General features: G+C 43.9%; 1 protein-coding gene across 4 annotated transcripts in view; it reads left to right on the top strand.

Annotated features, from left to right (window-relative positions):
* thsd7ba (thrombospondin, type I, domain containing 7Ba) overlaps positions 1-15,183 on the top strand; it is a 1,047,195-nt gene that overhangs the window by 63,582 nt on the left and 968,430 nt on the right. For 3 of the 4 annotated variants that reach the window (XM_072258590.1, XM_072258595.1, XM_072258596.1), the window contains exon 2: positions 10,076-10,158. The exons of the other annotated variant lie outside the window; for it this stretch is intronic. The gene's annotated coding sequence lies outside the window, so the exon portion shown is untranslated. The remainder of the gene's footprint in view (positions 1-10,075; positions 10,159-15,183) is intronic. 4 annotated transcript variants of the gene reach the window in all.

The following is a 15,183-nucleotide window of genomic DNA, read 5'->3' on the forward strand; positions in this document are numbered from 1 at the left end:
CCAGCTGATCAGCATAGATTCTAAGGCCTTAGTAAGGGACACCATACGGGTGTAATGCTTTCCACGGTTCACCTCTGGAACACTGATCTCATGTCCATGATGGTGACTGTAGATTCAGGTGCACTGGAGACTGTCAGAGCGGCTGGTGACCTACCCATTTCCTTCTGTTCAAAATACCCGTAGAATGTGTCAAGCTCATCAGGACGGGATGTGCTGTTATCGTTAATGCTGCCTGACTTCATTCTGTAACCTGTTATAGCGTGTAACCCTGCCACAGCTGATGGCTGGACTGAGTCTCTATTTTGGACCGGTACTGCCTCAGCATCTCTGATAGCTTTACTGACATCATATCTTGATTTCTTATAAAGATCAGGATCACCTGATTTGAATGCTGCAGAACTAGACAGCAAAAGACACTTACAACATGCTGGAGGAACTCAGCAGCTCGGGCAACATCCGTGGAAACGATCAGTCAACGTTTCGGGCCGGAATCCTTCGTCAGGACTGAAGAGGGAAGGGGCAGAGGCCCTATAAATCCGTGGAAACGATCAGTCAACGTTTCGGGCCGGAATCCTTCGTCAGGACTGAAGAGGGAAGGGGCAGAGGCCCTATAAAGAAGGCCTACCCCCACCTTCTTTATAGGGCCTCTGCCCCTTCACTCTTCAGTCCTGACGAAGGATTCCGGCCCGAAACGTTGACTGATCGTTTCCACGGATGCTGCCCGACCTGCTGAGTTCTTCCAGCATGTTGCGAGTGTTGCTTTGACCCCAGCATCTGCAGAGTATTTACTGTTAGACAGCAGAAGAGACTGGATCACAAACAAGAGAAAATCTGCAGATGCTGGAAATCCAAGAAACACACAGAAAATACTGGAGGAACTCAGCAGGCCAGGCAGCATCTATGGAAAAGAGTACAGTTGACGTTTCAGGCCGAGACCTTTCGGCAGGACTGGAGAAAAAAAGATGTGGATAGAGTAGGAGAAGAGACTGGATCTCCTGTTTGATCCTTGGTTTCCAGTTTGGGAACAGCTGGATTGTCCTCTCTGGGACACACTTGCTGATAAGGTCTGTGATGGTAATGACATACTCATCTACACTGGCAGCTGAGTCTTTGAACATGGATCTACCTACCAAGTCAAAGCAGTCACATTGAACTTGATCTGTTTCAGCTTCTGTTTGTATGCAGGAAATAGGAGCACAGCCAGGTGGTCTGATTTACCGAAGTGTGGATAACAGATGGCTCAGTAAGGCATCTTTGTTAGTTTTATAGCAATGGTTGAGGCTGCTTTGGCCCTGGATGGGACAGGAGGCGTGCTGGTAGTGTAGGTTTCTGCAAATAAAATGAAGTGATGTGTTTTATGTTTAACAAAACCTGTAACACATCTTATTGGACTCCAAAACCTACAGAACAAAAGCTGCTAAAACCATCATCACATCAGATCAGCTTCTTAAAGCAAAACCCCAACTCAATGTCGGTGGTTGTGAATTATGTAAGTTTCTCTGAATTTCGTCACCTTACACAGGCCACCCCTCCCCCCAGAATTCACTAAAACTGGCATTGTGAGCCCGCCTGGAGCTCGGGCTTGGGTCTGGTTTTCCATGGGTGGAGGAACAGCAGGTACCGCTGGCTTGTCCAGAAGTATATTGACACACCCATGGTCATGCTGTGACGCCAGAGGCATGGCAACGGAATACCCCAAATCTTGGTGGGCCAGTTTAAGACAATCTACTAATATACATTTAGGTTTACCCCTCTTAGCTATGAGAAATGTCTTTTCTTCCCCATTCCAAAATGCGAAACAGGCCATCGTAAGGGGGCCAAAGGGGGTGTTAGAGTGAATCATGGTGGATGAAAACAAACGAGGTGGAATGCAGGTCAACAGGAACCCAAGAGTGCTGTACGCCATGATGAGAGGTAGGTACAGGTGAAAAGGAATAGAATCTACTGAAGGGGGTGGAATGCTGTTGTGAGGCCCACCGGGCAGTCATGGCATTAGGAATAAAACCAACAGACACTCAAAATGGCTGCCTTTATACCAACTCAGCTGCAGACCACTACAGTCCTCCTTTGGAGCTGTTCTTAGTCCCAGAAGGATCCATGATCATACCAGCACTCAACGGACAGGGAACCCCTCAGAGCAGCCTTTAAGGAGCACTGAAGCCGCTCGCACTGGCCATTGGTCTGTGGATGATATGCCATTGTGTGATGTAACCTAACGCTGAGGTTCTGGGCCATCGCAGCCCAGAGGTCTGAAGTGAATTGGGGACCGCAGTCAGAGGAAGTATCAGGTGGGATGCCAAACCAAGCAACCCAGATGCTAATGAACCATGTCTGGGGCCATTGTCGATGCTGGAGGAACAACATCCAGCTATCTAGTGGTCGGGTATACCATGGTAAGAAGGTGCGTGAAACACTAGAAGTGGGGAAGACGACCAACAAGGTTCCACATTGACATGGACAAACCATCACTCAGGGCCCTCAAAAGGTACCAATGATGCCTGAACATGATGGTTAATTTTTACTCGCTGGCACTCTACGCAAGCTGCAGTCCAATCATGAATGTTCTTTCTGAGGTGTGGCAGACAAACTTTAGTGCAACCATTTTCTGTGAGGCCTTCCGGTCCGGATGCGAAAAACCATGTATGGAGTCAAAAGCAGTCCGTCGGGCATGATGAGGCAAGGGTGACCAGTTGAGACATTGCACAGGAGAGAAACCCCAGCCTCACCCGAAGTAAGCGGTCAGCCAACTGCAGGCCCATGACTGCTGTTCAGTAAGCCTAGACTTCTGGGTTGGTAGCTTGGTTTGCTGCCATGCTGACATAGTCAACCCCTCTGTGTACGGCCTCAGCGGCTGGCCGTGAGGGGCAATCGACCCCCACATCGTTAATTTTCCCCTTGATACAATGTATGTCAGCTGTGAACTCAGATTTGTAGGCCAGGTCGCATTGCTGCTGTGCAGACCAAGGGTCTGATATTTTGGTCATCGCAAGCACAAGGGGTTTGAGGTCAACGAAAGCTGTGAAATGGCAACCCTCTAGAAGAAAATGGCAGACAGGCAGATAGAGACTGAGAAGTTCATGGTCAAACATGCTGTACTTTCTTTTGGCGGGGGACAAAGCTGCCAACTGAAGAAGGTGAGAGCCTGCCACATGCCTCTGACCAGGTGCTCCTGTACAGAACCCACACCATAGTCTGAGCTGTCAGTTGTAATGGCTATAGGTGTGTTGGGGGGCCAAGACCAAGTAAGGAGAACATCTGTTCGGCACACTCAGACTTTGATAGTCCAAAAGTCTGTAAAAGGTGAGTTTTCAGTGATTGGTATTTATTGTTTTCAGGTGAATGTTCAAGCAGACTCATCATTCTTGCAGCCATAGAATTGCTAAGCGATGCTACCACACAGATATATTTGGTGTTGTGGGCAGAGACTTGCAGGGTGAACCAAGTGACGGCAATTTGCTCCCAAAACTTCGGCAGTTTCAAAGAGACTGCATTGCCCGACATATTCTATATCTCTGGAATCTTCCTAAAAGCATTGGGGTCAGCAATGTAGGTTTCTTCAAATAAAATAAATTGAGGCATTTTATGTTTAACAAACCTGTAACACATTTTATCGTACTCCAAAACCTACACAACAAAAGTGCGCTGCAAACTATTTACGCAATAACGTCATCACATCAGACCAGCCTTTTAAAGTGAAACCCTAACTCAATGTCTGTGGTTGTGAATTATGTACACTTCTCCCAACTACATTACTCTACAGGAATATTGTCGGAACACACCCTTGAAGTTGGCCTGGTTGAAACCGCTGGCAGTGATGAAAAGTCCCTCTAGATGTCCCATTCAAGGCGCTTGATCACAGAGAATAGGCTTCATGTCTGTCTGAGGCAGTCTGTCGACTGCTGTCAGGATAGCTGAAGTGAACTGCCATGGCAGCTGGAATGGGTGACACTTCACTGTTAGATATCCCAAATTGGGTGAGCAGGAGGCAGACACCCAACCCCCAGCCCCACCACTAACTTTGCCCAAGGATGCCATACAGTTCATCTAGTGAATTGAGAAGCCCTCAGATTGAATGATGCAGTCAGGTGAAGTGGGTGCAAACCACATTTCAGCGAACTAGGACTCACAACAAAATCTCAGGTCCTTCTGGTAGGTCAGCCTTTCCTTTAGTTCATCTACTTTGTTCTTGATGGCCTGGACCTAAGCGAGAAGCAAGCTGGGGAAGTGAGTCCTTGAACCCGTGCTGTTTCAGCCTCGCCTGCACCCCAGCCCTCTTGCCATGCTTCCAAGGTGTTTGCTGGCTCTGAGGGTCAGACCCAGTGTAGGGTCAGACCTTAGCCCCCGCTACCTTCATGGGTTGAGTCAGGCCTTGGGCTTAATATTGAGTCGGACTTCAGGTCTTGATCCCTGCTGCTTCTGCAGGTCTGGTCTCATGCTTCAGGCCCAGTTGCCACCGACGACTGGATGTCCTGGTAGATCAGGCCTCAGGGGTTGGTGTCCATGCTTCATCTGGTCGGGCCTTCATTTTGGTAGACTCTTGGGTCTATTAGCTGAATATTAAATTGTACTTTTTCAATGTATTACTGCCAAATATTGAACTTCCTTGCAGAGCCTGTGTGTGAAATCTAGGTTCAGAATTCTTGCATTTCTGATTTTGGAAATGCTTCTGTGTGTAGTTAGTACATGCATGCCCAAATATCTTTAGATTTATAATCCTAAATCTTGCTGTTCCTCAGCTGAATATTTTGCATTCTCCATAACTATCTTTGAATTGTGTTTGCCGCATCACTGCCCAGTTTATTTTTGTAGTCTTCTATAAGCTTCTGTATTATTTGCCATATTCATAATCTGGAATGGTCATTAAACTGGTTGGACCATGGACTCTGTCTACACTTCTCATTGCCTTAATAAAGCAGCCAACATAATGACCCTACCCACTCCAAACATTTACTCTCCTCCCCCCTGCCAAGGGTCAGAAGATATCAAAACCTGAAAGTACCTACCACCAGGCTCAAGGACAGCTTCTCTCATGCTGTTATAAGATGGTTAAAAGCCCCGTAGTATGATAAAATGGACTCTTGGTCTCACAATTTACCTTGTTATGCCCTTGCACCATATTGTCTATCTGTGCTGTACTTTCTCTGTAACTAACACTTTATTTTGCACTCTGTTATTGTTTTACTTTGTACTATTTCAATGCTCGGTTGTAATAAGAACTCGAGGGACAACACTTTCACCCAAACGGTGGTCTGTATATGGAATAAGCTGCATAAGGAAATGGTGGAGGCAGGGACATTAACAACGTGGAGAGTTACCTGGAAAGGAAAGGTTTAGAACGATATGGGCTAAAGGCAGGCAAAAGGGACTAGCTTTGATGAGAATTTAGGTTGGCATGGATTAGATGGGCTGAAGGGCTGTATATCTCTATGACTGACTTTATGATATCCATTGAATTCCCTCTATTTGCTAGATTGCTTGAAAATATCAGAACATAGAACATAGAAATCTACAGCACATTACAGGTCCTTCGGCCCACAATGTTGTGCCGTGACTGCCTAGAATTTCCCTACCGCATAGCCCTGCATTTCCTAAGCTCCATGTACCTATCTACGAGTCTCTTAAAAGACCCTATTGTATCAGTCTCTACTAGGGTTGCCAACTTTCTCACTCCCAAATAAGGGACAAAAAGCGGCGTGCCGCGGTGCTGTGGGTGTAGCGCAGGCCCGGGATGAAGCGACTGAGGGGGCTGGCAGCTAGCAGATGGTAACCGGGGGGAGGGGGGGTGGGCGGAGAAAAAAAAGGGGAGACGGGGGAGAGAGAGAGAGAGAGAGAGAGAGAGAGAGAGGGAGAGAGAGAGAGAGAGAGGGAGAGAGAGGGAGAGAGAGAGAGACAGAAAACGAACACAGACACAACTCTGAATAGGTAAACAAATCCAATATATGAACCAGGTATACATATCTTCAGTGTTTTATATGAAATGTAACACCAAATTATAACAGAGCATAATCTGACTATCAGTCAGACATAAAATAACACCAAATAACCCTATCTGTATGTGCCTATAGAGTAGACATATAATCACTGCAAAAGAGGAAAAGAGGGGGACTCACCAAGTCTACTTTTTCCATGGATATTTCTTGCTGCTCTTGATTGATTTAAGCAGTCCTTTGTCCTTTTGCACAGCCAGAGAGAAGTCCTTACATGACAAGTGACAGTTCACAGATATTTGAAGTTCATTTTTGATCAGCTCTGTGCTGCATCTGTTTCTTGAGTCTGACCATTTAGTGGTCATCAGAGAGAAGATCCTCTCTACAAAGGCATTTGAGCCTGGAACACTGAGGACAAATGAGACAATCCTGAACATGTTGAACAAATTGGCTTTCCCTATGTCTTGGAAAACTACCACCCACTTCTCACTGATGGATTTTGTGGTATCCTGTCTGGCTTTCTGTCTTTCCTCCCGGCTAGCACAAAACTCTCCATAGGGTTGGTCCATATTGACTGTCTCTGTCATTTTGAGGGCAGCCACCACCTGCTCCAGGTCAGTGAAGGAGAGCACCTCACAGAAGCTGATCGGTTTCAGTTTCATCATTACATTTTCTGGTGAGAAATCAAACCACTTGTCAATGTATGTAATGACAGAGTCATAGAACTTCACAAAGTCCTGTTGCTGCTCGGACCTTTGTGCTGGCACTTGTTTGTCCATCAGCTGCTTGGTTTGGTATTCAAAAAAGCTGTCCTGTTTCCGCTGAAGCATCTTCATTTTGAACTTCTGTACTTCCTCGTAAACATCTGTGATGCAGAGTTTTGTTTCCTCCAGCTTTTTTACGAGTTGGTCAAAAACACACCCCACGTTGTGGAAAAAGCACAGATAAATTTCAGTAGCTCCAGTTTTTTCTTCATCCTCAAAAATCCTCTTCAGTACCACAGGACAGGTCTCAAGGGACCTGAAGTATGACGTAAGAGCTGGCCAGCTTTGCAGGAGACATTCGACAGCTGGATGAAGAGAGAGCCATCATGTGCAAACATGATGCAGAATTTCACGCCACTCAATATCAACAAAGGCAAAAAATGAACGCAGTTCCCCTCTTTGGGAAGCAGATATTAAGAAGTGGCTGTAGACCTTTAGAACAATTGTCTCAATATCCACTGACAGCTGATCACAGGCGTGCTTGCAGACGTTATGAGCTATGTGAGCTGGGCAATTAACTTTCAGAATGCGATTGTTGGCACTGCTCAATAACTGGTAAACTGACTGGGGTTTTTCGAAGTTTACATTGGCATTATCTGCTGCATATCCAATATCCAGTTCATACTTTTCCAGACAGCTCATCAGAGCTTGATGTATGGGTTTCTCCCGCCATCCGAAAGTAAAGCGTTCCTATGAAACGGTTCATAAGCCGAAATGTCGTAAGGCGAAGAAACAATTACCATTTATTTATATGGGAAAATTTTGTGAGCGTTCGCAGACCCAAAAATAACCTACCAAATCATGCCAAATAACACATAAAACCTAAAATAACAGTAACATATAGTAAAAGCAGGAATGATATGATAAATACACAGCCTATATAAAGTAGAAATACTTCTCTACAACGATTGCCTGCACAGATCTCCGTAGCGAAAATCTCACGCAAGCGCTGTTGGCATAAACATGCTCTCCAGTAACCTTTAAACTATGAAGCTGCCAAATCTACCAAATAACATGTAAAAATACACAGCCTATATAAAGTAGAAATAATGTATGTACAGTGTAGTATCACTTACCGGAATTGGGAAAACAGTGCCGAATACACTGATGATGGTGTGTTAGACTGAGTCGTCGCAGGCTGGGTGGTGCAGTGACCCCCACCCTCCGGGTCGCCGACCTGATACATTGCCGCGAAGAACGCAGCAGTAGCCGGAAGGCACACAGCACATTGTTAAGAAAAAAGCCAAACTAAACATGCTAATTAATTAGGTGCCACCGACATGTAATTGTCGGCCCAGATCAGAGGCGATGCAATCGGAAATTGGCACTGATCTGGGCCGATAATTATGTGTCGGCGGCACCTAATTAATTAACATGTTTATTTCGGCTTTTTTCTTAAAGATGTGCTGTATGTCTTCCGGCTACCTCTGCGTTCTTCGCGAATCGGTACAGTATCTGTCTGGGGCCCGGGTGTTGGGGTGGTGGGACATGGGGGTGTCATCTCATCGTTGATCAGGGCAGGCAACTGATCTTCTCCTATGACTGCCCACCTCGATGTCGAAGGTTGAGGTTTGTCGTCTGCTGTGGCTGATGTGGAAGGCTTGCTTGACTGCTGAGCCTCGTACATTTTTCTATCATACAGTTGTCTGTAAGCACTCAAACCATCCTGCAAATATCCCCTAAACCTACGTACCCTTTCAAGATTAAAATCGTACTTTATCATTGCAGCAAAAATCTCACGCAGTTGCTTCACTTTCTTCATTCGGTTTCAATTGTTATCCTTTCCTCTTCCAATTGCATCAGCTCTTCATCTATCAGTTCTTGGTCATGAGATGCCAAAACCTCTTCAACATCATCTTCGTCAACTTCCACAAGCCAAACTCACTTTGTCCTTGCTTCGTTCACCATGATTGAAACGCTTAATTATGTCTAGTTTTACACTAAGTGTAACACCCTTACTCTTTCATGCTTTTCCGACACCTTAGAACTCATCTTGCTAACGGCTGCTCAATGCAACGTGTTTAAGCAATGCAGTTCCGAATCCAGGGCAGAGCGGCTGCCCGGGGCATGCGTTGCCTTTTATCGCGTGCTGATTTTTTTATCGCGCGCTGCCTTTCTTCGTAACAGTGAAACACCTTCTGAAAGCGAAAACAGGGTACTAATGTAGGTCTTTCGTAACAGTGAGGTTTCGTAAAGCGAACGTTCAAAAAGCGGGGGACACCTGTATACTTTTTGCAGTTTCATCACTGTCTTCATAAAAGTCAAGTAACTTTCACTGCACTCCATCAGACACAGAGAAATATCTCACGCACACTGGAAACATTTTTCTATCTCCCTTGTTTGAGGCATCGGTGGCAACTGAGAAATACGCGAGCTCCGCGGGCTCACCTTCTTCGGTCTGGGACAGATCATCCATAATATCCCCCACAGTCTTTGGTCCTAAAACATTCATTGTAATCATCTCAGCTTTCGTTCTTCCCAAATGCATCTTCTTCACAACATTTGAGTCATTAAACAAAGCACCATTGAGCTGAGCAAGACAGTCGGTGCTGTTGTAGCTGAGTCCATGTTTAACCGTATGGTACACATACGAGGCTTCACTTGCCGCGATTTTGTCATTTTCCGCAGTAGATTTCATGAAGAATGCACCAATATTGCTTGCACCTTTAGCTAGTGTGGCCTTCTTGTGCACTTCTGTGGAAGCATGCTGAATTAGGTCATTCTCACCTCCATGGCCAATTGAGAATTCCTGAAGGCACAAAGACTCATTGACGTCGAGTCACCGCTGACGGGTTTAACCCACGTCTTTTTTGCTTCTCATTTTGTGTTATAGCTGCACAGTCTTTTCTTTTTTGGATGTTTATCCATATTGGCACATGCCAAACTGACCGAACAACACCAGACGTTTACTGAAACTTTTTGTTTTGGCAGGAATTGGCAAAATACAGCACACAACTGATGCGCAAAAGGGGGCCTGTGATTGGATGACAGGTGAATCCCTCGTGTGTGGCGACAACAGCACATGCAACACACACACACGCTGTTGTATCAGATCTAGGATCTGTCTGTAAGTGTGCCCTCTGGTGATTACAGAGTAGTAGCAGTTAAATACGGGACAAGGGTGGTCTCGTATGGGACAAACCAACTTAGCCCAATATATGGGATGTCCTGGCTAATATGAGATAGCTGGCAACCCTAGCCTCTGCCACTGTCGCTGGCAGTGCACTCCAACCTCTGTGTAAAAAACTTACCGCTGACATCCCCCTTGTACCTACTTCCAAGCACGTTAAAACTATGCCCCATGTTAGCCATTTTAGCGTTGAGAAAAAGCCTCTGGCTATCCACACGATCAATGCCTCTCATTATCTTATACATCTCTCTCAGGTGACCTCTCATCCTCTGTCGCTCCAAGGGGAAAAGGCCAAGTTCACTCAACTTATTCTCAAAAGGCACATTCTCCAATCCAGGTAACGTCTTTCTAAATCTCTTCTGCACTCTCTCTACAGTATCTACATCCTTCCTGTAGTGAGGTGACCAGAATGGAACACAGTACTGTAAATGGTGTCTAACTAAGGTCTTACATAGCTGTAACATTACCTCTTGAACTCAATCCCATGGTTGATGAAGGCCAACACACCATATTGTCCATGATATCTCCTTGAATTTTGCCTTTAGCTGGCTGATCATTTTTGATCTTAAGATACAGTGGGTCTGCTCTGTACTATTTCCATTCAGGCCTTCAATCTTGAATTAGAGAGCATGTACAAATGTAAAATTACTTATAAAAAACAATAAAAAAACCCAAATATTTTAGTATTCACAGCTAATTGCTGGAAGCTTCTAATGTAAAATTTGAAATAGTTACCTGCCAAATGAAAGGATAAGAAGCCTGTGAGATAATTAATAATTTGCAGCATTTTGAGAGCAGTTGAAATCCTTTATTTTAAAATGAAGTAGAACGCAATCCTGTGTTTTGGCATTCAGTCATTATACAGCTAGGTACAGATCAACTCTCCTTCTGTTCTGTGGTAGTCAACCCAATCTCTGAAACATATTCCTTGATTATTGTACCTTAATTTAACCATAGTCCTTACCAGCCATCTGCGTGCACAGCTTACATGAGATTCAGTTTATGCAGAAATATGGAATGAATTGTGCTGTGGATCAACACAGAGATACCAGCAGAGACAAACCAAACTTATGGATATTTGATTCATTCAGCAAGCAATGGATTTTGTTTTTGAAATTTCTGATTAAGATGGAATACTAAATGAATGCATGTTAAACCCCTTTTTGAGGCAGTCGCTCTTGATCCTTTCTTTTAGAATATTTTCTCTCTCCTAGAGTAAGTACTTCTTACTAATTGGAAGGGATATTAGATGACATTTCCTGAAATAGCTGCCAACAATGCTCCAACTGTTTACCGAGACTGAAGCCTTTATGTGAATTGCCATTTAATTTTTCTCACTCTCTGTGTGCTGTGCACTTTTTGATTAGCTGAAAATGGGCCCTCATTTTTCTGATACCTTGTTTAGTTAAATACTTCTCAAAATGTAAATTTTGCTCTAAAATTAGAAACTGCTAATGATGGTTTCCCTTGTTCATTCCTTGACAGTGCATTCTGCTGACATTTATTATCCACTCCCGGTTTTTCACTTTATTGAGCTACATCAAATGAATTAATTAATTTTATTTACTGAGATACAGCACAGAACAGGCCCTTCCGGCCCTTTGAGACACACCACCCACCAATGCCCCAATTTAACTGGGCAATTTGCGATGAATTGGCTGTGGGAGGAAACCGAGCACCCGGAGGAAACCCACGCGGTCACGGGGAGAACGTACTAACTCCTTACAGGTCGCAGCGGGAATTGAACCTGGGTTGCTGGTGCCATAAAACTAACCGCTATACGACCGAGCCACCCCAATTAAGATCTAACAATGCCAGTGCGAGCCTGGAGATTGTGTTTACAAGGTACATTTTGTAGATCTCCTTCTTGAAGAGGCTTTTATAGCATCAGTTAAATTCTTATAACAACATGAAAAATAGACAGTTTTTATCCAACAGCATTTTTGAAAACAATTAAGATAAAAAAAAGCATTAGAATTTGTAAATAGCTATCTGCAATATGGAAATATTCTCTAGATTATTAATCTAGCCACCTGGATTACTCACCCAGTACAGAAACTATCTGCAAACCTCTGGAACAAATAGAAATATTTTTCTATCTAGTGAAAATAGTTGTGAAACAAAATAACAATATTAAGCATCATTGAACATATTTCATAAACATGAGAAAGTCTGCAGATGCTGCAAATCCAAGGCAACACACACAAAATGGTGGAGGAACTCAGCAGGTCAGGCAGCATCTATGGAAATGAATAAGCAGTCAACATTTCGAGCTGAGACCCTTCTTCAAGTCTGTGAAGGAAAGGGAAGACACCAGAGTAAAGAGGTGGGGGGAGGGAAGGGGGATAGCTAGAAGGTGTAGGTAAAGCTAGGTGGGTGGGAAAGGTAAAGGACTGGAGAAGAAGGAATCTGATAGGAGAGGAGAGTGGATCGTAAGAGAAAGGGAAGGAGGAGGAGACCCAGGGGGAAGTGATAGGCATAAGAGAAGAGGTAAAAGCCGATAGTGGGGAATAGAAGAAGAGGGGAGGGAGAGGAAGTTTTTTTCTGAAAGGAGAAATCGATATTCATACTATCCAGTTGGAGGCTACCCAGACGGAATAGAAGGTGCAGTTTCTCCACCCTGAAGGTGGTCTCATCTCGGCACATAAGGTGATCATGGACCGACATGTTGGAAAGGGAATTGAAATCAGAATTGAAGTCTTAGGCCACTGAGAAGTTCTGATTTTGGCAGATGGAATGGAGGTGTTTGAGGAAGAAGTCCCCAAATTTACAAGGGGTCTCACCAGTGTAGAGGAGGCTGCATCAGGAGCACTGGATACAATAGACAACCCCAACAGATTTGCAGGTGAAGTGTTGCCTCACCTAGAAAGACTGTTTGGGGCCCTAAATGGAGGAGAGAGAGGAGGTGAAAGGGCAGGTGTCGCACTTGGGCTGACTGCAGGGATAAGTGCTCAGGGTGGGATTAGTGGGGAGGGACAAATGGACAAGGGGACGATGGAGGGAGCAATCCCTGTGGAAAGTGGAGGTAAAGACATGTTTAGTGGCAGGATCCCTTTGGAGATGTTGTGGAGACTGATGTGTTTGATGTGGAGGCTAATGGGGCGGTAGGTAAGAACAAGATTAAATCTATCCCTGTTAAGATGGGGTGAGCATGGATGTTTGCAAAACGGAGGAGATACGGGTGAGGGCAGCATCAATACTGGAGGAAGGGAAACACTGTTCTTTGAAGAAGGAAAATGTCTTTGATGTCCTGTTGGGAACAGATGCAGTGGAGGTGAAGGACTGAAAAAGGGAATAGGATTTTTACAGAGAATGGGGCAAGAAGGAGTATAGTCAAGATAAGTGTCAGACCAGATTTGTTTTTTATAATTTGTAATTAATCTTCTGTAGTTTTCACAGCACCCACAAGCAGTGTAAGGGTACATATCCAGAATGGACTTACGGATGACCTCTACAGGGTTAGGCTTGGATTTTACAAGGTCCATCTAATTTCCCTTGTTTCAGATTGCTTCAATTTTCATCTACTTTGTTTTGATATGCTGCAGTTTAATTAAATGCACAGGATGAGAATTATTCTCTATTAATTCCCAATGTTCACAGACGGTGAGCAGAAAGTTAACAAATTGCAAATTAATGTTATTCCTTGTTTTATTGTTTTCCATCTAATAGCATGTGTCATGCATTTTAAATTCAAAATAATTTGATTAAAATTTTGTCTGTGAGTTTCATGGTAAATGCAAGTAATATTTTTGACATTATTAAATTTAGCCTCATTGAATAATTTTTGGCTAAGTACTGTTAAATGATCAATTACAAAGGCAATTTATTGAATGAAGACTATTTTTGGGGAAATATGAATTGACAAAATCAGCAGCCATTATCTGTTTGCTATTGAATAATTTTTGCATCTGGAACACATTTTAACTTCACACTTTTCAATAGCGAGCACCAAAAAGATGTTTCCTCTTAAAACAGGAGAATATAAATTGCATAATAATAATGGCATGCTTTTATTTATGGAGAGTGTGGTAAGTGCCTGGTATGTTATTATGTGTGTACATAATAAAGAACTTCATTTCCCAGTGGTCAATGTGGGCAATTCACCCAGAACTGGAAGTGATGTTGGTGAACAGGACACACATACGCACACGCTTGGCGGGCTGGAAGTACTGGAGTAAAATGTGGTCGAGCTGATGCCATTCTGTAAATTTGTAAATAAAATAGTTCTAATGTTTTTACCCACGCAAGTTTGCCTTTGCTAAAGAGCAAACATAACACGGTGTTAGAAGTTGGCGTGAGGTCTGAATACAGAGTGTAACTGAATACTGTGAGTGACTAAGAATGAGATTCTGACGGAGAGAAGCTGCTGGCAAGAGAGCACGCTGTCCCGACGTTCACCAAGAATTTGAGGTGAGGGAGGCCCAAAAGATTCTGCTATGGATAACCTCAGTCCATCTACATCTTTTGCAGTTTACTGGCATTCTAGCTGATAACTGGAAACACTTCAAACAGCGATTCAATATATATTTAACGGCACGTAGAGCCAGAGGTGCAGAGGAAAGATTGTAAGCGTCTATCTTTCTACATGTAATTGGTGAAGATGCTTTGGATATCTACAACGGCTTTCAAATTGATGAGATAGACTTTAAATTGGACACTCTGATGACAAAATCTGAGGAGTATTTCATCCTAAATGAAAACATTATATTTGAAAGATATAAATTCTTTTCCCATGAACAGAAACAAGGTGTCGACTTTGACCAATATGTGGCTGAGCTTCACACACTGAGGAAGTCCTGCGAGTTTGGAGATCTGAGAGACTCACTGGTGAGAGAGAAAATAGTTTCTGGAATCCCAGATAATGTTTTCAGATTGTTCCGAGGAAATGATTTAACGCTAGAAAAGCTGTGGATTTGTGTAGGGCAGCAGAAGCCACATGTGCACAAGCTAAGAGCTGTACAGGGCAGAAACAAGAGTGCATGCTATCAAAACAGAGAGGCAAAGCACAAGGCATTTCCCAAAGCAACAGCATAGCAAAGAGGGAGGCCCAAACAGTAAATGTGGAGGTAGGTACATCCAAAAGAAGTGTCCTACTTATGGAAGGTCCTGTAATAATTGTGGGAAGAAGAACCGTTTTGCAAAGTGCAGCAAAGCTAGTGCTCCAAAGAAAGGTACGCATGGTTGCCGAGGAAATGGAGGAAGCTTTAGTTGATTGTCTGCGGACTGTTGTTGCTGGTAAAACAGAATGGATTGTTCCAATGAATGTGAATGAGACAGAAATTTCATTCGAGCTTGAGACCGGAGCCCAGGTGAATCTAATATCTGTGGATGATTACAAGACTCTCAAAGTAAAGAGCAAGAT

This window comes from Mobula birostris, chromosome 5, assembly GCF_030028105.1.
Source record: "Mobula birostris isolate sMobBir1 chromosome 5, sMobBir1.hap1, whole genome shotgun sequence".
NCBI classification, from domain to species: Eukaryota; Metazoa; Chordata; class Chondrichthyes; order Myliobatiformes; family Myliobatidae; genus Mobula; species Mobula birostris.